Raw genomic sequence first — 24,131 nt, 5'->3', positions numbered from 1 at the left:
GAAAAACATCTGTGCTGTAGGAGTGCCCCCCTCCCAGGAAAGGATGAGAGAACTTTACATAGACAGCCTCTAGGGCTACTGAGCAAGAAACCAGCAATGACTTCAAAAACCCATTGCAAATTGCTAGCACAACTTCTGCAAAAAATAAAATTAAAGTGTGTCTGTGTGTGTGTGTGTGTGTGTGTGTGTGTGTGCATAAAGTGCTACATGCAAGAACTAATTTTTACTATAGATTAGAGAGTTTCAAATGTTTTCATCAGTGGAAAGCATATCAGTAAGGAGAACTGGAGTTAAAAATGCCAAGTGGTCAAAATAAGTAGTTCCCTTGTGATATATGAAAGAGAAGACTTTGCTTGGAAATAACTTGGTATTCGCTCATTCATTCAACAAACTTCCGATTTAATGCCTGCTATGTGCAATGCCTGTGCTGATAGCTCTGATGAAACAGATGCATTAACCACATGGAGAGCGTATAAAAAATACACTTGGAAAGTGGGTAATTATGAAATGTGGGCCAGACAAGAAGGAAAAGTTATAAACACCGATGAGTGCCAACCTCTCATAGGAGGGAAAATATTACAGAGGGGTAACTGTTGCTCATTCAATATTAATTCATCAGGAAATAAATGCGGATGAGGTAAATGGCATACTAATTAAGTGTGTGAGCTCTGGGGTCGCCGCATCCAGATGCAATGTCCACTACAATGCTGACCAGCTGCATTAATTGGCAAAGTTACTTACCTCTGTTCCTTGGTCTATATAAGAGCATGGAATTCGAGTTCTTAGCATGCTTCCCAGCATTTAATGAGTGCTCTTGACAAGTTAGCTATTATTACTACCATTATTATTACTAGATTTTAGTTGAGCCGTTAGCATTATCTGTTTCTCTGCTTTATTTTATTATGCATAGAACAGGATAGACTATTAACAGCTTACTGATATTTTTATTTAAGGGGCGGGGGAAGAAGGAGGAGGGCAGAGAAATTAACTATTTACATTAAAGTTGAGTTTACACATATTTATTCATTAACAGTCCAGAAATTTTACTATTTTCGTATCGCCCTGGCCTCTTACTGTGGACTCTGAGGCATTTGAATGAGCTATGTATTTGGTGAAACAGTTACCTGTAATTTAACAACTCATTTGGTTTGTTCCTACTTTAATTTTGCTCCTAACAAGTTAGGTGATTTTAACCTGCTGCTTCTCTGATCTTCAGGTATGGCTGTAACGCCACCTTTGTGGCACCCATTCAAAGCACAGCACAGTTCTTCTGGTGAGCTTCTTTGGTGGGGCAGTTGGAGAAGGGGAGAAAGAATCAATTTGGAAACAACCATAACTTAGCTGTAAATCAAAGTGGTTTCTGAAAGGCTGATTTTGAAATCCTTCTTTGCATCATCTTACTTCTACCAAACTTGTAATAAAAATGACCTAGAATCTCCCCAAACAACTCTTGGCAATGAGATACAACTCAGTTTGAAAGCTAAAGGACACGAGATCATTTGGATGAGAGATTGTCGTTTGGAAAGCCCTGATCTCCAAGAAGGACGATACGAAAGCTCCAGGGTAAATCACCAGTCCTGGCAACCAAAGGGCTGAGAAGAGGAGCACCAAGACAAAACTGGTAAAGGTGGGAAACGAAGTGACGTGACTCATTCCCGCTGGCCGGTGAGTGACTGACGCCAACCCTCATAGAAAACTGCCTGGATGACGAGGATAACTTTTCTCTGCCAGCCTGAGACTATACATTAAAACAACGTGAGGCGACTCGTGACCATTTTTAACACTGATTAAACCCTCAATGTGCTGTGCCTACATGTATAAGAGAGTATGACTTTGAGTGCCCTGGAATGTATCGTTTAAGAAAACAGTGGGAAATACTATGCAGAAAGGAGGGACCAGTAATAAATAGGAATGAGAAAGATCCCCCCACCACACACACATTCACAGACACAATGTTGGCACTGTATTTATTCCTTAACACTCTCATTTTCTTCTGCAGTCTTTGCTTCTCAGGTTCCCTGGTATATCTCCTAACACACACACACACGCACACACACACACACACACACACGAGAGAAATAGCTAGATCATCTGGATGCATTTAGGGACTGAATTTCCTAAGTGCCAGTGAGATAAACAGACCCTATAATATAGCTGTCACCTGAACAAACCAATGTTTGATCAATGGTCCATTTGCTTGGTGGAGTGTGAACCTTGCTTGAGAGCTGAAATGACAAATATTTGTAAATTATTATCATCAGCTAGCATCAGACAGTTGGTCCATTGTCCTGCGTGGAGTGAATTACAAATTAGGAATCTATATGTAACTGTAAATGGTACCACAGCATGACCAGATCATTGAACAATTGATTCAGCTGCTCCATGCTTTCTGAATAGATCAAATTCCTCTTCCAGAACCCTTGAACCCACACGGGCGTCTCTCCTCCAGAAGCTCTTCACACTGAGGCCAGTACCAGTGGTCTTCAATCATTTTTAATGGTTAAAATCAGCTGAAAAAAAATAAACACGCACCATCAATATACTATACTTGTTAATTTATAAATTAAGAATCACACATTAAATAAAACTTAGAAAAGAATGACCTAAGGTAACATAGATATTTAAAGCAATTTTTATTTTATTAACAATGCAAAAAACCTTTTTGCTCTCACCTAAAATATTAATATATATAGTCCATCACTGAATATTTCTTATTATCATTTAAAGTCTCAATTTTGTTTTAAAATATTGGATTTTATTGTTTGTCCAAACTAAAACAGTTCCTTTGCAAAGATGTGTAAATCTGAATGGAAGAAGCACATGCTTGGTTACACTGATTCGCTTTCAATCACACCCTTTATCAAATTATCAAAGAGTTTTCGCTGAAATTCCGCAAATGAATTTCCATCTTTCCTGTGAAAAAGGAGTCAGAAGGTGTGCCATGTTCATATTGGTCACATTCTCGTTCAAAGCTCACTGACACGCTTCATCTGGAGGATTTTAAAAGAATTAGAAAATATTCGTTTCCAAGTGTTTAAACTGTAGAGATACAAGGAATTTTGTAGGAGACACACATGATTTTTTTCAGAAATAAAAATCACATCAAGTTGGAAATATTTCTAAGTACCATTTTCAAAACGTTTTCCTCAAGGTACCAAGTTTCTTTCAAAAGACAGTTTCTCGGGGCTGGCCCCGTGGCCGAGTGGTTGAGTTTGCGGGCTCCGCTGCAGGCGGCTCAGTGTCTCATTGCTTCGAATCCTGGGCACATACATGGCACTGCTCATCAAACCACACTGAGGCAGCGTCCCACATGCCACAACCAGAAGGACCCACAAAGAAGAATATACAACTATGTTCCGGGGGGCTTTGGGGAAAAAAGGAAAAAATAAAATCTTTAAAAAAAAGAAAAAAAGAGAGTTTCTTCTCCCTTAGTGTCAAAAGCATCATTAGGTAAAGGGAAGGTGCAAAGTGGATGTAAACACCTATGTCACGTGGTCTTCCTCACCATCTTGATTCCTTTTTTGGTTTTTTTTTGCCAACTTCTGATGAGATCTGACTGACTAGATCACCATTGCCTTGACCTGTAGAAAGCCCAATGAAGAATTTGTATGAAGAGCAGAAGGCCAACTCTGCCATATGCCTGTTGCTCATTTGTGCATGCCTTGTTCGTACTGTATTATCTTCAGTTTACGATTGCTACAATCTTTTTAAGCTACTGGTCCATTTAGTGAGAATTAATTTAAACTGATTTTATCAGCTATAACTCCCACTTAGGGTGGCATAGGTATAAACTATAAAAGGTCACTATGTGCTGAGTGAGCAAGGAAGGACACTGTGGATGACCCAGAGGTTTGGGGAATTTCCATTCTTTCTTAGAAAGCTCACTTACCACACGAAACTGTGGTAATGAATGAATGAGGCCACATGTGTCAGACCATATACTAAATACTATTAAAGCTTAACTTTTTGCTTATCTTTATTAAAAATACTTACAGGGTCTTATACTTTCTTCCTACACCTACCTCATTGGATCATTTCATACAGCCCACTTTGGGGACTACTGTTCTACACAACTCCTTTGCCTTCAGGGCCTTTGCACATGCTGTTCTCTGACCACTCTGCTATCCTCACCTCCTTTCAATAGTTAGCTACTACTTAGCCTCCAAGTTTCATCTGTAATATTATCTCCTCTTCAAGACATTCCCAGATCTTCACTGTCTCTCTGTGGCCAGGTCTCTCTGTTATAAGCTTCCATAGAATCCTATTGCTTTCCTTTAAGAGCCCTTCACAGCACACAGTTACAGATTTACCTGTGTGATTAAACTCCATGAAGGTAAGGGTCACATCCATTTTCTATTGTCTGTCTAGCCCCTAGCATAGTGTTTCACAAATATTCAACATCCACTGAACATTGGTAGAATAAATAAATGAATGATTGCTAGACTGTGAATCTGGGACTTACTCATATATAAGACATCATAGATCATCTAATTTCACCCCCTTATTTTATTAATAGGAAAACTATGATATAAAAGGGTTATATGTCAGTGAGAATGTGGAGTAAAGGGAACCCTTATATGCCATTGGTGGAATACAAATTGGTAGAGCCATTATGGAAAACAGTATGGAGGTTCCTCAAAAAATTAAAAATTTTTAATTTTTGCCATATGATCCAGCAATCCCACTTTTAGGTATATATTCAAAGGAAATAAAATCAGTTATCTCAGAGAGAAATCTGCATTCCCATGTTCATTACAGCATTATTCACAATAGCGAAGGTGTGGAAACAACCTAAAAGTCTGTCAGCAGATGAACAAATAAAGAAAATGTGGTATGTATATACAATGGAATATTATTCAGCCATAAAGAAGGAGGCAGTTCTGCCATTTGCAACAACATGGTTGAACCTGGAGGGCATTATGCTAAGTGAAATAAGCCAAAGAGAAAAAAATAAATATTGTATGGTATCACTTATCTGTGAAATCTAAAAAAAAAGTATCAAACTCATAAAAACAGAAAGGAGAATGGTGGTTCCTAGGGGCTGGAGGATGTGGGGAATGGGCAGATGTTGGTCAAAGGGTACAAACTCCCAGTTATAAGATTCATAAATTCTGAGAATCTAATGTACAGGATGGTGATTATAGTTAATATTGTATTATATGCTTGAAACTGGCTGAGACTATAACTGTAAGCATTCTCACCACATTAAAAAAAAAAAGGTAACTATGTGAGTGATAGATGTGCTAATTAACCTGATTGCAGTAAATATTTCACAATGTCACATATATCAAATCATCACATTGTACACTTTAAATATATACAATTTTATTTGTCAATTATATCTTAATAAAACAAAAAAAGAAAGTCATGTGGCGTGCCCCAGCTCACACCATTAGTGGATAACAGTAGCTGGAGGAGACCCTGAGGCTGTTGATCTCCAGGGCCAGTGCTTTTTCTATGCATCCCAGAAGACGCTACAGAAAAGCCAGCGTTGGAAATTGCCTTCTTATTCGGATAATCAGACTCCCTGAGATCAAAAGTTTTCTTGAAAGGGCATATAAAATAAATTCACAGGGATAAAGCTTTTTAAAAAAGTAAGACAAAGAAACTAACAGAAAAGTTTTGTAAAGACCATGAACTGGAAATTCATGGAAGAAGAAATACAAATTACCAATTCACATAGGAAGTTATATATAATCTAAGGGAATTATAATAAAATCTAAATTAAAAATATGCTTTTTCCTCCATCAGAGTGCTCAAATTAAGAAAAATTGATTATACCAACCGTGGTCATGAATGTGGGAAGATGAATCCTCTCGTAAATTTTTTGTGGGAGCATAAATTGGTGCAATCTTTTTGAATCAATTTAGCAATATTAATTAACATTTTAAATGTCCACGCCCTGTGACCTAGAACTCTTAGGAACTAAATATACAGGTGTTTGAACAGGTAAGAAAAAATATATTACAAAAAGTCCATTGCAGTATTGTTTATTATAGTGCAAACTGGGATCCAGCCTAAATATCACCAATAGGAAGGGCGTTAAATAAACCACCATTCAACCAAACTATGGAAAATTATGCAGCCATTTAAAGAATGCAGTAGATCTACATGAATTGAGGTGGAATTCAGTGGTTACACTGCTAAATTCTTTTAAATGTATCAGATGATTCCATTTGTGTTTTATTTGGTTTCAAATAATTGCTAAACCTTTCATAACACTTCCCTCTGAGGAGGGAAATCATATGGGAGGATAGAGCAGCAGAGACTGCACTTTTTGCTATAGACACTTCGGGATTGTTTCCATTTTTCACAGTCATGTATTTCTTCTGTAATTTAGTTTCCTGCCAAATCATTTGTTGCTCTTGGTTAGAGTCTCTATGCAGACAGGGAAGAGCTCTGTCACGCCCTGCTCCTGGCACTCACGGGGGACCTTTGTGGACTGTGACACCCATGACCATGCTGGGGCACAGGGGGACACCGGCTAAGTTTCTGCAACTTCCCATCAAACACGCCAAGGCAGCCAACTAGACAGATGGCGGAGGACGTTTCCTACACAACCTGAAGCTCCTGAGGCTTAACACGCTCCTCTCAACCGGGCCCACACAGAACCACACACACTCAGCACCGACACGGGCCAAGTCCCACTGCGCTATCGTACTTGGGGACGAGTGCATTTTTTCCACCAAAAGATGTGGAGAATCATGTAGAGCACCCAATGCATCTTTCTGATGTCCCTTCCTACCCCGTGGGTGGGGCAGATCAAATCAGGGGAACACACATCAGGGGCTCCTTAAGGAGCAATGCAGAGTTCTTCTCAAGTGCTTTTCTATGCGTTCCCTGAATGTGTATTCTTATTACAAGAATTATTATTACATGAATGTGCTAGAGCCCTTGGTGGCGTCAAACTTAATGCAATAAGTAAAGAACCTTATTTCCTTACAACCTTGGCCTTTCCTCTTCTCTTCCCCCAGCAAACCATACCTACACTTTAATGTCCATCTGTAATTCCACTCTCTCTCAAACTTTCCTGATCACCTCAGCCTAGCATAACCTCACCTCCTCTAACCCAGAGCTGTTCGTGTTTACTCAATTAAGATGGCTGTCTGGTGACACAGCTTCTCTTGTTTTGTCAGTTATTTAAATCCTTGCTTATTGTTTGATTTATATTTTCTTATTTTCCAGACTGGCAGGGACATTGTGTCAAACTGCTTCATAAGACCCACATACAACCTTGCCGTAACAGACATCTAATACATACTCACAAATTTGAAAAACTAAAAACAAGAAGACCAGGAATTCTATTTCTTTTAGCTTGGTGATTTATGCATGTATGCTTTTTGCTCCCCTTTCAGAGTTTATGTGTACTGTTCAAGAAAAGGAATTCATTTAAAATGAATAGTGAAATTCACAAATATTTAATATTAATTTATAAGCCCAAGAAGAGTGAAAAACTATACAGTAGCCGACAGTGCAAGTTAACAAAGACAAAAAAGGAGAAACGGTTTCAATTCAAGAATGACATTCATGTTTCACATCCAACAAAATATTATGAACAAATGAGGTGAAAACTTAGAAAGATAACTAGGCTTGTCAAATTGAAATAGGTGTGGCGCATGCGTGTTTTAAATTAAAAAATGAAATTCAAGGCTCCTTCGCTTAATGAAGCCAGTTCTTTCATCTTTTAAAATGACAGCTAAAGTCGAAACTGGAGTTTGGGGGGAAAAGGAGATTTAGGACCTCCCTTCAGACATTAATAAACACAACTCCACATTCTAAAACTATTAGACATAATTTGGCATAATTGCCAATCTTTCCTGAGCAAAGACATTCAACTCAGTTGTTTTAACTGCTAAACTCTGTTCACAAAGAGCAACCACCTCAGCTCGAGGCTCAGGGTTCATGCCTTCAGAGATGCAGTGTGAGGAAATATATTCTCGGCCCTGTCTATTAACATAGAATTTTTATTTTCTCAAATTCACCTTAGGAGCAGAACAGAGACACAGATTTGTTGAGAGTAAAAGATATTTCCTATGACGCTGTACTGAAGGAAATCCAGTACAGAGAATGAAGACATTTGGTTTTATTCCCTCTCAGCCAAATTCCACTCTGAGTTTGTTGAATCTTGTAACTGCCTAGACCTCAAAATATTTCACTGTGCAGGTATATGTTTTCTTACAGAGACTTTCTGTCTAGCTTGTCTTATCTGTCTAATTTAGATCTTAACCCCTCAAGGCAGACACCATGTATTTTAGAGCGTTTTCCTTAGAGCAGTATTACGCCGATGAGTTCAGTAAATCTTAAATAGAAATATATCTTTCATCATCATTCCCTGAGCCCTCCTGTTTGCCACGAGGCCTCCCAATTTCAGCGCATGTGTTTCACTGTCCTTTCCTTAAACTACTGCAGTGGGTAGGAATTTTCTAAGTCAAGTTTTGATTATTCATTGGGAATCTATTCCCTAGTATATAGCAAATGGAAGGAAAGAGGGAGGAACAGAGGGATATATTGATCAATATCAATTATGGTGAAACTAACGGTAAGCCTTTTTTTTTTTTGAGGAAGATTAGCCCTGAGCTAACTACTGCCAATGCTCCTCTTTTTGCTGAGGAAGACTGGCCCTGAGCTAATATCCATGCCCATCTTCCTCTACTTTATATGTGGGACGCCTACCACAGCATGGTGTGCCAAGCGGTGCCACGTCCGCACCCCGGATCCAAACCAGTGAACCCCGGGCCGTGCGAACTTAACCGCTGCGCCACCTGGCCGGCCCCTAATCATTCTTTCTTAATTAAGCAAGACATAGCCTGTTGAGGATCACCACCGTTTGAGAACAACGTATCTAATCTTTCCTATCTTTAAAATATTTTAGAAGTATTCATTTCCTTCCTCCTCACCCCATTTGTCAAAAAAAAAATTTAATCGGTAAGTTAAGACACTCCGATGCTGAATGAATATTTTTTCAAAATGTTTGCTTAGAATATTTTTAAAAATTGTTTTACTTTTGCCCATACTGACAAGCATCAAAACTAACCAGAAAAATAAATGCAGGAAGTCTTTCTTGGTTAGCAGAAAGCTCTCCCTTGTCAGGCAAACGTGCTAATAGATATTTTTTCAGGATAGCTCGAGAACCTTCACGTAGAAGATGCTAGTCCTGTGCTGACTACAGTGCTTACAATGAATCATTGAATAAATTATTACCATCCACGGAGGCTGCCTCCTTGGATAATTAGCAATTTCAATCCAAGAAAGATACTATTAAGTACATTTCGGCTTCACCATCAATAGACAGAACACCGGGGTAAGTAGCTGAATTAGACTGCTTTAAATACTACCTAGAACTTTTATTTTCAATCATATGCTCTTGGAAATTTCTATCTAAAACGATATTACATGTAGTCTTTTTGACCATATAATAGCAAACTGAGATTTTATAACACCGAAATGGCATTTCAATATAATTTTAGAAATTTGCCAAATAGAAGACTTTAAGGTAGAATTTATTATATGTACATAAATAAACAGAACGTAAAAAGTGTGCCTACCATCTTCACAGCTTTATTCACCCCAGTTTTGTGTATGCACTTATAATAATTAGAGATGTAAAACATTCCCGCTGGTCACTAATTTGATTATGTCCCTGTCTCTGAATTAAGTGGATGGGTGTATTTCACTTGGGAAATTCAGAGCTCTACTGTTGAAATACAGGTTTTATGACCTCTGTCCTGATCTCTGTTTTGTAGCTTAAAAAGACCAAAAGAAATTTAACACTAGTCAGAAGATTCTCTGAGATTTGCACTCTTGCTGCATTGTGACAAAGAATTAAGCTTAAATAAGAATATAATCAAACGTTTTGCAAGTTCACATTTCAAAATGATTTCTTATTATAAAGAATAATGCAATCAATTTTATATAAAGTATCTCAATTGTTATTTTATAACCACAAAACCCCCCAAAAAACAGAAAAAGTGGTACATAGATATTATTTGCCCCAGATTTGAAATCAAACAGGGGGAATAAATCCTTTTCTCAGGCATGATCAAAAATAGACCTAAATAAAATTTAACCCAATGACTTCTCTAACTTTTTTAACCTTTCACAAAATTCCCAGGAAGGTTACCACCTACAATGACGAAAGAAAAATAATCATTAAAGAATCATTTAACTAGGTCCTTACAATGCATAGTCTCTAAGGTGATTTTCATAAATACACAGGTGTTTAGAAAAGAAATTATTGTAAAATATAAAGCAGAAGTAATTTCTAATTGTGCATAATTAAAACAATAGTACTTTAATAATATGATATTCTCCAAAAAGCTCAAAAAAACATTTTTTTAAATTAGAATCTCATAATAATCATTATGGAAAGGTATATATCCTATATTTGACCACTGGACTTTAAAAAAGAAGTCGTTTTTTTAATGGCTTTGTCTTGCACTCTTACCAATGTATTTTAAAATTAAATGACCAGAAGACATTACTACTGGCAAAGCATTATCAGGAAGGGACCTCGATAAAATGAGTAGTGAGACACTGAATCATTTCTTCTGTGAGTGAAAGTCATAGATCGGCAAAAGTTCTAAAATTATACAATTACAAAAAATAAATCAAATCAGTGTGTCATTTCTGCTTTTCTACATTAATAAATTAACCATGTAACATTGTTCAAAATTATGTCAGTTACGCATATAATAATCTTTTAAATTAATGAAGTGATGAAGCAGTTTGATGACACCCATGATTTACAGGGCTGCTTTTAGCTAATGTTAAAAGCCTTTCATTTAATAAATTGCCCCCTTGAGAAATTACCAAAAATGAATATTTTCTATGCTAAATGTTTCAAGGTTTACACTTTTTCAATATATTAACAAATGGCAAGGGAGACGCATTTTTCAAAATATATCTTCTTTTACATATATTTAATTGAAATTAATTAGTATGTTACTTTAGAAGGAAATGATTATACAAGACCATTTATGAGAATTTTTGTGAAGCAATAAAGCTGAATTTAAACAATGAAATCAATCACATCCTTACAAAATTTGTATGATAAATTGGGAATCGCTTCAAGCTTTTTCATTAAGGAGGCACAATTCTATCAAATCTATGCTCTTAACATATAGCTAGTGCTCTTCACTCTTAGCTTAATCACTCTCAGCTTTTATTGTTTGTTTGCATTATTTATTAAGATTGAAATTATATTACTAATAAGGCTTCATAATTTTTGTAACAATTTCTGTTTTGTTCACTTTCATCTAAGCGTTTCTTCACGAATGGTTGAATATAATTTTAGCTCCAGTATACTTCTCAGTTCAATCATGAATACCAACAATCAGAGCTTACAATCAAAGGATATCATTGCCATTGTCTTCTGGTTTTATGTGGCCTCAGAGACTTATCTGAATACGAGAGAAATAATGTCTTATGGAGAGATGTTATATAAGTTCGTTAGGAAAGCAAAGTAGATTTCAGTCAAGCTAGGATATGCTTGCATGTGATAACAGCAAGAAAGAAAAGGAACTAAATAGAACTAGCAAAGAAAGCCTGAAATTGATGTTCCCTGTGCTTATGAATTTGCTTTCGTAATGTGGAGGCTGATTTTTATTCCATTTCTGAATTTGTAATGTGCCTAGTACATTGGGCCAATTTCTTTTCAAAGCATTTGCAGCTCCAGCCCTGAAAACAAGAATAATTAATTCGTGCTTCTTGAGTCCATTGGGTGTAATTTTAGGCAGGCAGATGTCAAGGAAATAATTTTTAGAATTCTTATAATCGATGGCAATGTAATGGAGAATAGCCTGTTGGCATTTCAAATGATTTTAAGGAATTTCAAACTTTCATCAATGAATTTTTAATGTGTACTAATAATGAATGCTCATGGGTTTGTAGTTTATGCACAGTGAAACAGAACTTGAAGCATATTATTATTTTCCTTTAAAAATGGCTCGAAGAAAGTAAAAAAGTGTTGCAAATTCAAGATTTTCAGTTCTTTTATAATATATAACTGCATCAACTAGTTACGAATACAATTATTTGAGTGAGCCACATTTTCAAGAGTTAATAAAGGAAATTGAAAAGAATCAGTGGTCTTTCAAACATACATACGAACATTTGCAGGAGGATCCCATTTACTATAACAGCTACATTTAGACTCCTGACTCTCACTTCCCTGATGGGGTGGCACAATCTGCTGAAACCTCCTTGCATTTTGGAGAAATATCACATGAGACTTGGGATGGCAAATTGCAAAATACTACATATCTCAAAGTCTGAAATATCTGACGCAGTTAGCACTGATACTGAACTCTTTATTATCATTGAGATTATTTCTAGGAAGTACCTTCAATGAGTACAAAATTATATGGGTACAGAAATTGATTAAACTCCTTGCCTGGATGAACTAAAACCTATTGAAATCACAACAAGAGGGATGGAAGGGATATCAAGAACTCTCATAGGATCTATGATTCTCAACAGAAGGGCAGCCAACGCTATTTAGGGAAAGACAATTTTGAAATAAAAGCTTAACTTTTGGTGGATTAAACCTCGTGTTCTGATCCACACTAACTATAGGAAATATGACGTTACATCTCCGGACCTTAGTTTTATCTATTCTTGAAGTGGAATCATGGTATCTATTTTTAGCCAGAACTATAGCATCTTTTTTTCTCTACTTCTGTGGAACTGTAGAAAACAATGAAATAACATATGAAAGCATTTTTAATTCTTTGAAAGAATTGGGCTATGTAGACCTGAAATTTTGCAATTTTCTAAGCCTTTGAAAGTAGATGATGGTGTAAAAGCTTACAGATTAAAAGTATAATTATAATATATGTTTATACTTATATATACAGATTAGAAATTTTTATGTGATTTTTATGGCAGATTTCCTTTTTTAAGTATGTTCAATTGGACTAATAAATTTATATTCCCTGTGCAAATTCCAATAAAATGCCAGAGGAAGAGGACAGAAACTTTCCCCAGCAGTAGAAGAAAAGCTTTATTTTTTCCCTCATCATGTTCTAAATGGAAACTCAATGGAAACTTTACATTTTAAGTTTACTTCTCATAGAAACAGATGTACAATGGCCGAGAAGTTTAAAGATGTGTCTGCACTCTCTCCATTTTCAAAGTTGTACTTCGAAAGTCGGCAAATCTTTTACTTTTTACAACATAGAGAACAGCAAATCTGCTGCTGTTTTTCCAAACAGAATGCACTATGGCTTACAGACACAGATCCCATAAAATGCTCTATTTATTGGTGAAGCATTAACAGTGTCTCTTATTTTACTCCTGTGACCCTCTTTGACCATTAGTCACACATTCCAATTGAGCAGATGCCACTAAAATTTCCCTTAGGTATAAGGAGAGAGTAGAGCCTACTTGGTCATCGACCTCTCCCTTCCAGCTCCCCTGTTGTCACAACCAGTGGCTTCCAATTCGTCGCCCCCAGGGCCAGACAATCTGGCTGAGAAGACGAAGGCAGGCAAGGCCAGCCATGAGGATCAGAGCAAGCTCCCTGCCTCACCCAGACTCCCCACTTCTACAATCAAAGCCTCAACAAGTACCATCGCCATCCCCTGAACCAGCACTTCTCAAAATGTAGTGCACACAGCACCGGGCGATACCCAGAGCAATGTGTATTGACTTGGTTTTTATTTTATTTATTTTTACTATTACTTTCTGTTCTTAGCAGTGGTATTGCAATCTCATTTATGAGAATGACATAAAATTCCCTTTTAAAATACATGTAAATATATTTTAAAGGAGATTTAAAGAAAATTATGCAAATAATAGCACGGGGAGACAAAGATATAGCAATGATCGTGAAAGTGATTTGTGAACAGTTGAAGATGAGAAAACACTGAGCCAAAGCAAGCAGAAGCCGTTGAGAAGGAAGAGCAGCCACGCTCCCCTTTCAGCTGGATGTTTATAACAATAAAAAGGCTTCAACGGTAAAGCGCCTTCCCGTATACTTTTATTCGATCTCTTTACGGCACTAGCACAGTAGATAAGCTACATCATTATCACCATTTTACAGATGGCGAAACTGAGGATAGGAAGGCTCCAGTGATTGCCTGAAAGTCACACAGCTATTTAAGTGCTGGGAGAGAAACGTGAAGCCTTCAAAACAAGGCTTTCTGCTCCAAATAGAATACACTTACAGCTTAACACACTATTCATTTACAAAGGTCACGTGGGGACTCCAGAGTGAAGTAGCGCCTTTGTGTTCAATTTGTGCATTCCCTCACCAAGCAGCATTTCAGTACCTTTTCCTGCTGTACAACAGACATAATAGGAAGATTCCTTTTGAGCAATATAGGATATGAACCCAACTGAACTAATTAGTTCACAGCGGTGTTAGGAGGTTAACTAGCTGATGGTGATAAAACACTGTATCGACAGAAAATGCCACATTAAATGCCCCAAATTACCATTACTTGTATCACCATTCAGTATTTATATTCAACGAAGTTGCAGGTAAAGAAAAAATATGAATATCCTGCAGTTATTAAGCTTCTGATCAGTCCTTGGAGAAATGATATTTAATCCTGTCTGTCACACTTGTGAGGACGTCCGTATGTGTCAGGAGGGCTGATCAGTCAGGTCGTCCATAGACATTTAGAGACAAGCAAACACATATATTCAGGAGATGCTGCCACTTTGTTGTTTTATAGGAAAAAAGACATATTAAAATAAACCCTTGATTTGCCACTGCGTTTGTTGTAAAAACAAACAGAAGTCATAGTTTCTGAAAGCAAAATTTGTAGCTTCAATTGCAAATTTAGTCGTCTGAGTCTGTACACGGAGACCACAAATTGCATGACATCCTTAAATTAAAAGGATTCCTCAGAAATGTAAATATTTGTGCAGGAAAAGGTATATGCTCAGCGCCAAGTCAAAGTTACATAAATATGTAGAATGCCGATGAAGTGTCCAACATCACGAGCCAGTCAAATGCATTCAAGACCTCAGCATAGAAGGCCGTTCTTTCTGATGGGCAAACAATGGATAAACAAGATATATCATAGCCCTGTGGTTTTCCAATAAAATAGCCAATCTCAAGTTTCTCTGACAGGAAATTTGACTTGGTTTTTCATAACAATACTGTTTTACAGTATGATTTATATTTTTTCAAAGGTACAAAAACTCTGCTTGTTTTAATAGTGTGCCCTTGCGTTTTTCTAAGAGGGTATTTCCTTTAGAGATACAGACAACGTCAATTTTTTACAAGATAGGCATGGGATCTGAAAATAAAGTTCTGAAGCATAGAGAAATGTAACCTAAACTCAAAGTGAAAGCTAGAGACCACTTACGCAAGCGTAATTATCTCAACCCCCAGACCTTTCATGCCGAAATTAGTGAGCATTTTCATTTTCCATGTGCAATCACTTACTGTCCTTTCCCCCGCTATTAATGTTTCAAGAAGCAAGGGCATTTAAATGAAAAAAGAAAAAAAAAACTCTCTGCTAATTTGAAGCTGAGAATCCAATTCACTAAAATTGACAAAAGTGTCGTCTTGATAACTGCCATTTTCCGATAACACAGCTTCGCAGGAGGGAGCCAGTTAATGTGACTCTAGGCTGAGGCTCCGCATCCGTGGAAAGTAACGTCTTTCATGGCAAGGAGTTATTTTTCAGGACTTTGAACAAGGGCCTCTTGTAGATAAAACTATGCAGAAAGCTCCTTTGTGAATGACCCTATCTGAACACTTTTCCACTCACTTCAGTGATATTTTGGCACCTGACGAGTCTTTTAAAAACCCCCGATGATGAATTGTTACATGACATGCAAACAGCTCGAAACCTGCCAGCTTTGAGAAGCTCAGGACAAGTAACTCACCTGTTCCCAAGAGTCCCGGTTCTGATTAGACAAGGAGAGGAAAACGATGAAAGGTTCTATGGCGAGTAAGTGTGCTTCACTTAGTATTTAGGATCCATTTTACCAAATCGGGGAGAATCGACCCAGTCGGCGGCGCATAGTCATCTCTCCCGAGCCGGGACAATGATTCATAGCCGGACTGCTTATAACTGTAGTTTTCCCCTCTTCTCAAAGCAGCTGGCGAACTCTTCAAAAGGATCCCTCTCACAAAGTCACAGTGAGACAGTTGTGAGCTGTTAAGCTGTCAAGCCTATCCATATACACCGAGAGTGAGTAACTGCCGAAACAAAACCTGCCCGTGGTCGGGACGTCAGAGCTAAGCCAAGAGCTGACAACCACCCGGAGGTGCCCAAAGGCAGAGGCCAGGGCGGCTCCCCGCAAAGGAGAAGGAAGGAGGCGAACCGTTGTCGGCCATGTGTTACCTCCATCCCTTGACGCGGGAGTGAGCCTGGTCCCTCTGGGCTTGTGTTAGAGCGGGGCAGACCTGAGCACGTCCGTAATTCGGGTTGAAAGCGTGTTCCAGAAGCTCACCAAACGCCTCGGCTTTTTCGACCCCTTCTCCTGTTCCCCTCCCCTGTCAAGACCACCAGCCCCCTCTCCCTCTCCGCCGCTGGGCCTCAGAGTGCTTAACCTTGACAGGGGTAGAAGAAAACCTCATGTTGGGGGGAGAGGGAAGGGCGAGGGCCAAGCGCTTTTTGCAACGCCATTTCTTCTCTTCATTATTACCAAATAATAGCAGTTTTATTCAAAGCATTTATTGAGCAGCTCCTACATGCGGGCCACTGAAACTAAACAGAAAACAGCAAAAACCATCAAGACGTGAGGAAAGGATAATGGGGCTACGGAGTCTTTGGTGGGGGGGGGGGGGGCGAGGAAGGGCAACCAAGCCCAGAATCAAGTGGGTTGCAGATTAATCTCGAAGGAAGAGACAGAAACCAAGGCTTCATTTATTACCAACATTCACCAAACTTTAAAATTCTTCAACCAGGAGTTCATCCTGAAACTTCTGAATCAGACACTCTGGCGCTGGGAACTACACATGCGAACCTTAAAATTTTTTCTGAGGTGATTCTGACCTGTGTCTCTGGATGAGAAGAGCTATAAACCAGTAGTTCTCAAACCTGGCTGACGAACCACAAGGATAACCTGAGGACTTAAAAAAATGTGGATTCCTGGAGCCGAGTGGTTGGGCTCACTGCTGCACTTCGGTGGCGCAGTGTTTTGCTGGTTTGGATCCAGGGTGCAGACATGGCGCCACTCGTCGGGCCAAGTTGAGGCAGCGTCCCACATTTCACAACTAGAAGGACCTGCAGCTAAAATATACAAGTATGTATTGGGGGGATTTGGGGAGAAAAAGCAAAAAAAAAAAAAAAAAGATTGGCAACGGTTGTTACCTTAGGTGCCAATCTTCAAAAAAAAAAAAGATTTAAAAAATGTGGACTCCTGGTCTCTACCTCACACTGAGCTGGTGAGAATCTTTGGAGTGGAACTCCAGAATATCTAATTATCAGCCAGATTTTGGAATGATTGCTTTATCCCACATCCCAAACAAGTCTCAACACTGGCCCTCAAGCTGGACTGAAGAGGTGCTCACAGAGTCGAGGACTTCAGTGTTTTAACAAGCAGCCAAGGCCATTCTGGTGTGAGTATTGTGAACCGCGAACTGCAGGAACACTGTGAAGAGATGGATCTCGGGTTTTGAACTTGAAACTCGATTTGAACTCTTTGTCCATCTTGTCCAATCATTTGTTTATAAATTCCAAAAATATAAATTTGCCAAGTATCACCTGTGTGCCAGGCACTGTTTTAGGACTTAAGGAGTTCATAATCTAGTGATGGAGCTAAAAATACAAATAATTATCATGCACTGTAGTGAGTATAGAAATGAAGATACGTATTTTTTAAAAAGTGTTATGTGAACACAAAGGAGGCAGTAACTAAGTCAGCCTGGAGGGGCTGGTGGAGATTTTCCAGAAGACAGCTATGCTGACTTTAAAAGTAAGACAGGAATTCTAGTCAGAGGAAATAGCATGTAAAGCTGTCTCAGTGTTTCTAAAGTATGGGCCTCAGACCACCTTTTCAGAATCCTGGGGACAGGTTACTGAGCACCCCCCAGAACTCCACAATCTGAATTTCTGAGAGGAGGACACAGGAATATGCATTTCTATTGAGCTTCCTGGGTAGTTCTAAAAAACACTAGCTTGTGAAAACTACTGGCAAAGACTTGAAAAAGCTGGTTTATTTGAGGAAATTTAAGCATATGTGTTAAAGTGGGGACTGTTTTTTTTTTCTAAGCCTTTAAAAACCATGTGAGACTTCTGCTTCTGGCCAAGATGGAGTTACAAGGTCCAGATCCCTCCTACCTGAGGCAATGAAATAAGCAGCCAAAAAAACAAGAGAAAAGAAGAAGTACGGGCCAGCCCAGTGGCACAGCGGTTATGTTTGCCCGTTCTACTGCAGTGGGGTAGGGTTCACAGGTTCGGATCCTGGGTGCAGACATAGCACCACTTGGCACACCATGCTGTGGCAAGCGTCCCACATATAAAGTAGAGGAAGATGGGCATGGATATTAGCTCAGGGCCAGTCTTCCTCAGCAAAAAGAGGAGGATTGGCAGCAGATGTTAGCTCAGGGCTAATCTTCCTCAAAAAAAAAAAAGAAACAAGTTTTCAAGGCCCTGGTTATCGATACCAAAAGAGCAGAAAAAATCCGGTGAGCCCTTTGCTTGTTTTGAGAGAATTTCTAAGCTGTGGTAAGAGAGGAGGAACCCAAACTGAGCATGGCGGACTCTTTGAGTTGAGGAAATGGAGCTGAGAATTCAGGAATATCAAGCAGCCAGAGTCCACAGAACAGAGTACTGGAGGGGAGAGAATGAGACAAGTGCCACACTACACGGTAATAAAGGACTATTTTGTACATCTGTATGCCAACAAATTCAACCACTTGATTAAATGGACAAATTCCTTGAAAGACACAATTACCAACGCTTACTCAGAAAAAAACAACCTGAAAATCCCTATCTACTGAAGAAATGAAATTGTAGTTTAAAACCTACTGACCAAAAAAAAAAAAAAGCATTAACAAACAACAACAGGCCCAAATAACTTCACTTGTGAATTCTACCAAACCCGTAAGAGAAATAATATCGACTCTACACAAACTATTCCAGAAAATTGAAAAGGAGGGACTACTTCCCGATTCATTCTGTGAGGGCTGCATTACTGTGATATCACGTAGAAAAACAAGATCCATGAAAAAAATTGTTAAATTATACCTTATTAAAATTAGAATTTCCTACTTTGCAAAAGACGCTATCAAGAGAATGAAAAGACAAGCCATAGACTTGGGAAAATATAAATGTGATAAAGGTCTTTTATTCAAAATATACAAAGAACTCTTAAAATTCAGCGATAAGAAAAATACACCCCAATTAAAAAGTGAGCAGAAGATTTAACAGACACCTTACCAACAAAGATAAGCAGATGGCAAATAAGCATATGAAAAGATGTTCAGCATCACTTGCCACTAGGAATTGCAAATTAAAATAATGTGATATTACTACACACCTATTAAAGTGACTAAATCCAAAAAGCCTGACAATCCCAAATGCTGACAAAGATGTTGAGGAACAGGAGCTCCCATGCATTGCTCGTGGGAAGGCAAGATGGTAGGGATTTATGGAAGTATTGTGAAAACATATGTCCACATAAAACCTGACATGTTTGTAGCATCTTTATTCATAATTCCCCCAAACTGGAAACAACTAAGATGTCTTTCAATACATGAGTGGATAAGCAAACTGATACATCCATACAATGGAATTTTATTTAGTGATTTTATAAAATGTGCTGTCAAGCCAAAAAAAGACATAGAAGAGACTTAAATGCATATTGCTAAGTGAAAGAAGCCATTCTGAAAAGGCTACATACTCTACGACTCCAACTATATGGTGTTCTAAGACAAAAGTATATACTGACAGTAAAAAGGTCAATGGTTTCCAGGGAAAAAGCTTTCAAAGAGTAAAGCACAGGGCATTTTTCAGGGTGGTGAAACTATTTTGTATGATGTTGTAAGGGTGGATACATTATATTATGCGTTTGTGAAAAGTTATAGATATTTACAGCACAAAGTGTGAGCCTTAATGACTTCAAATTTAAAAGACAATCCTTTAAGAGTTCCTGCATCCCATCCCAGGATGCAGGCTGTGATAAAAGAATCTAACTGTGCTACAAATGTATGAAAGAACCTTGCTGAAGGAGGTGGGGGAAAGGTGCTGATCTAAGTAACTTTGGAAATGTGTAGGGTGTAAAACTAAAGGCAAAAGAAACCATACCTAAGCACTGGACTTTGGTTGATAAAGTTATTTCCAACAGAGGTGGAAGTTAAAAATTTTGATACTCCTATACGTGTATACTAGAATTGAACAATTAAGTAAATGGTGACAGGATTCTCACTATTGGAGTGGGAGTTACAGGTAAGCAAGAGAGGAGGCTAGAATGGTCCGTGTGATAGTGGATCATAGTGGGAAATATCAGTATGAACATATGTTTAGCTTCATAGAGATACAGATGGTTACGTATATATTAATTATACATGTATTAATTATATATATTACATATATGTATACAGGTACATATTTCCTTGTTCTGTCAGCTGAGAGGATGTGGACGCACTAACAGAACACTCCAGTAACAATGAGCATACTTAGAGCCCAGGTCTCAGTTTCTAATACTTTTCTACAATAAAAGGAACCATGGCTCCCTAAAGAAACAGCTGGTTCTAGGACTGAGGCAGGATATATGCAAGATGATTCTGGAGCAGCTTGTAGTACCAGAAAGCAAGAAAGTGTGGACACACACACACATTAATAGAAGTATGTCAAAGAGAGACAATAGCCAACTAAATGAGTTCTCAATAGCCACAGCTGGAACAATTTGAGCAATAAAATAAAGTAGTATTGGATTTCAGTCCAAAGTATAAAATAAACATCCTCGAGTCCATACTGATATAAATAAATGTTTGAGTAAATAATAAAGAAAGGAGAAGAAACAAATCCCCCAAGCAGAAGAATACCAAGTAATTTATGTCGATACTTCACCCTCAAGGAGGGGGAACATAACTCCCTGCTCCTTAAGTGTGGGTTGTGCATAGTGACTTCTTTCCAAAGAGTATAGTATGGAAAGGGAGGGGGAAAAAGGAACTTTGCAGTAGAGAAATCTGACAAACCCTACCTCAGCCAGGTGACCAGGGTCAACATCAATGGTGACAAATCACGTTGACAGCACGTACCCTTGATATGATGTGATGAAATGGCACTTTAATATGTGGACTTCCTCCCCAAAACACATACCCCCAGCCTAATCATGAGCAAAACTTCAGACGAATTCCAGAGAGGATTCTACAAAATGTCTAGCCCGTACTCCTCCAAACTGTCAAAGTGATCAAAAACAAGGAAAGTCTGAGAAACTGTCAGCCAAGAGGAGCCTAAAGAGACAGGACAACTAAATATAGTGTGGTCTCCTGAATAGGATCCTGGAACAGCAAAGAACATTAGACCAAAAAAAACTAAGGGAATATGAATAAAGTATGGACTTTAGTGAATGATGATGTGTCCACATTGACTCACTAATTGTAACAAATGTAATATACTAGGGCAAGATGTTAAATATAGGGAAAATGGGTGTGGGATAGATGAGAAATCTGTGTATTTTCTCAATTTTTCTGTTACTCTAAAACAGTTCTAAAATATAATGTCTGTTGTTTAAAGGCAAAAATGTGAAATATTAAGGGATAAATTGAACAAAAGATATAGAAGATCTGTTATTGAAAACTACAAAATACCACTGAGATAAATTAAAGAAGACCTAAAGAAATTAAGAGATATACCTTTTCATAGCTTGGAACACTCCTTATTGTTAAGATGTCCCTTCAGTCCAAATTGATCTATTGAGTCAACACAATTTCTATCAAAATCTCAGCAAGCTTTTTGTAGAAACTGAAACTGATTCCAAAATTTACATGGAAGTACAAAATTCCTAGAATAGCCAAAACAATTTTGAAAGAGGACAAAGTTGGAGGACTAACGCTCCTTGATTTTCAGACTTATAAAGCTACAGAAATCAAGACGGTAGACAAATGGATCAGTGAAAGGGAATAGAGTTAAGAAATAGACCCACACATACGTGGACAACTGATTGTTGACAAGGAACAAAGGTAATTCAGTGGCGAAAGAATAATCTTCTCAACAAATGGTGCTGGAACAACTGAATATTCATACAAAAATTAACTTTAATCCATATCTCATGCCATATACAAAAATTAACTCAAAATGTATCATAAACCTAAATGTAATAACTGAAACTATAAAACTCTTAGAGGAAGCTTCTTTGTGACCTTGGCTTAGGCAATGATTTCCTAGATGTGACACTACAAGCACAAGGAACAAAAGAAAAATTAGAGAAATTGGACTTCATCAAAATTAAAAAACTTTTGCACAAGAAAGTGAAAAGACAACCACAGAGTGGGAGAAAATATTTGCGAATCATGTCTGATGAGGAATTTATATGTAGAAGACTTGAAGAAATCTTAAAACTCAACAATGGAAAACAAGCCCATTTAAAAATGGGCAAAGGATTTGAATAGGCGTTTCTTCAGTAAAGATACAGAAATAGCCAATAAGCACATGAAAAGATGCTCAATATCTTTAGTCATTATGGAAATGCAAATTAAAGCCAAGAGATACCACTATAACCTAGTAGAATAACTAAAATTTATAAGATTGACAATGCCAAGTGTTGGCTAGAATCTGGAGAAGCCTGAGCTCTCATACTCTTCTGGTGGAAAAGGAAAGTGGAAAATATTTTGGCTGTTTCTTAAAAAGTTAAATATACACATTCCATATGATTCAGCCATTCCACTCCTTGGTATTCACCCAAGAGAAATGAAAACATACATCCATGAAAGAAGTCCATGAAGACTTTTACACAAATGTTTATAGCAGCTTTATTTACAATAACTAAAAACTAGAAACAACCCAAACATCCATCGATAAGTGAATGGATAAACAAAATGTTGTACAGGAATGCTACTCACAATAAAAAGGTATAAATTACTGATAGATACACACAATACGGATGAGTCTCAAAATAATTATACCATATGAAATAAGCCAGACAAAAAAGGAACACATAATGTATGATTACACTTATATAAAATTTTAGAAATTGCAAACTAATATCTAACAACAGAAAGTAGATCAGTGGTTCCCTGGAGTCAGGAAGGGATCACAAAGAGGAGTGAGAACCTTCTGAGGGTGATGGATAGATTCACTATCTTGACTGTGGTAATGGTTTCATGGATTTGTACATATGTCAAAAATTATCAAATTGTATGCTTTAAATACATGCTCTTGGGCCCAGCCCTGCAGCATAGTTGTTAATTTTGGCAGACTCCACTTTAGTGGCCTGGGTTCATGGATTCAGATCCCAGATGCAGACCTACACCACTCATCAGCCATGCTGTGGAGGCAACCCACATATAAAGTGAAGGAAGATTGGCACATATGTTGGCTCAAGGCTAATCTTCCTCAGCAAAAAAACATTAACTCAAATAAAACTTAACTTTAAAAAAATGCTCCTTTTTGTATGTCAGTTATATCTCAATAAAGCTGTTTCTTAAAAAGTGTGACTTTCAAGGACAGGTATACATAGACACCTGGACAGGATCAGACATCTGAGGATGCCATCTTTCTCTCACCTTTCTTCTTCCCCAAACAGTGGACTGAGTATCATTAGGGAACCTCAGGAAAGGCTCTTCTATCATATGCTCCTGTTTTCAAGGTCTTTTATTCCCACTGGGTACTCAAATCAAGAATCAGTAAAATATCTCATAGGATGATAATAATCTTAGCTCCATTTTTATAAATTGTCACATACTTGCAAATGCACATTCACATATATGATCTAATTTTTGCCCTTCTATGTGTGATGTACATAGGGTGGATGTTACTTGACATGGTCATTTGACAAGTGAAGGCAAATGAAAAGAAAACAATGAAATTCAAGAGGTCTGCTCAGAACTATACGGCAACTTAGCTGGACTGGGAAGTCATGTTTCCTGGCTAGGTCCAGTGTGCTCTGCTGGACACTGCCTGCTGTGTAAGTCAACCCATCTTCTCAGAGTCAGTTGTGAGTGATAATAAATGTGGTAAAATTCAGAGAAGGCAGGCTGAGCAGAGGGTCTCACCTGAGCC

At 38.0% G+C, this 24,131-nt stretch overlaps 1 long non-coding RNA gene across 1 annotated transcript; it reads right to left on the bottom strand.

Annotated features, from left to right (window-relative positions):
- Nucleotides 1-1,006: 1,006 nt before the first annotated feature.
- LOC138917849 (uncharacterized) lies at nucleotides 1,007-16,301 on the bottom strand. Its single transcript, XR_011426415.1, has 2 exons — nucleotides 15,844-16,301; nucleotides 1,007-2,510 (listed from the first exon to the last, which is right to left on the bottom strand). It is a non-coding gene; the product is annotated as an uncharacterized lncRNA (long non-coding RNA).
- Nucleotides 16,302-24,131: the final 7,830 nt, after the last annotated feature.

Source organism: Equus caballus, chromosome 15 (genome assembly GCF_041296265.1).
Source record: "Equus caballus isolate H_3958 breed thoroughbred chromosome 15, TB-T2T, whole genome shotgun sequence".
Taxonomy (NCBI): Eukaryota; Metazoa; Chordata; class Mammalia; order Perissodactyla; family Equidae; genus Equus; species Equus caballus.
Note: the sequence above shows the minus strand (reverse complement) of the source record. Positions and strands in the feature narration are given on the sequence as shown.